The sequence below is a fragment of the Garra rufa genome, chromosome 24 (assembly GCF_049309525.1).
Source record: "Garra rufa chromosome 24, GarRuf1.0, whole genome shotgun sequence".
NCBI classification, from domain to species: domain Eukaryota; kingdom Metazoa; phylum Chordata; class Actinopteri; order Cypriniformes; family Cyprinidae; genus Garra; species Garra rufa.
Window position 1 is genome coordinate 34952760 of NC_133384.1, and position 977 is coordinate 34953736.

Sequence of the window (977 nt, forward strand, 5' to 3'; positions counted from 1 at the left end):
AAAATAACAGAATCAATGATAAATAATGACATTGGAATTTGAATATAAGTCAGTTTGATGTTGATTTAATTGTTTTCAATAACGTTTAAACTTTATTGATTAGTATTATGAAGTTCAGTTCAACTATAAGCAGATCTATAGAAGAGTGTCATTTTTCAGCTTGGTTGAATAAGTGTTGATGTTGCATAATTTTTCTGCCATATTAAAAAAAATAATACATTTAAATGATTTTAGAAATGTGTTTATTAAATTAAAGTACACTACCAGTCAAAGGTTTTTGAACAGTAAGATTTTTATTGTTTTTAAAGAAGTCTCTTCTGCTCACCAAGCTTGCATTTATTTGATTTAAAGTACAGCAAAAGCAGTAAAATTTTGAAATCTTTTTACTATTTAAGATAACTGCTTTCTATTTGAATATATTTTTAAATGTAATTTATTCCTGTGATCAAAGCTGAAATTTTTAGCGTCATTACTCCAGTCTTCAGTGTCACATCAGAATCACAGCAAATCAGAATATTAGAAGGATTTCAGAAGGATCATAAGAGGAGTTATGATGTTAAAAATTCAGCTTTGAAATCACAGGAATAAATTACATTTTTAAATATTTTCAAATAGAAAACACTTATTTTAAAAAGTAAAAATATTGCTGTAAATTTGGATCAAATAAAAAACATTACAAATCTCACTGTTCAAAAACTTGACTGGTAGTGTAGGTAAAATTAGTTAAATTGCAGTAACAGCTGGATATTATGGCAGTTTAAAGACTCTTGTTGTAATATGATGCCATTCAATGCAAAATGTTACTGGTGGATTCAGTGGCGGTTCTAGACAAATTTGACTAGGGGGGCCAAGAAGGGGCCAGTGTTTAACCAGAGGGGCACATTAAAAAATGACAACAAGTGATATTTAAAGATTATAAACTTTATTTTACTTTAAAATCATACAAACATTTTAGGGATGCTCATATTGACCGTTCA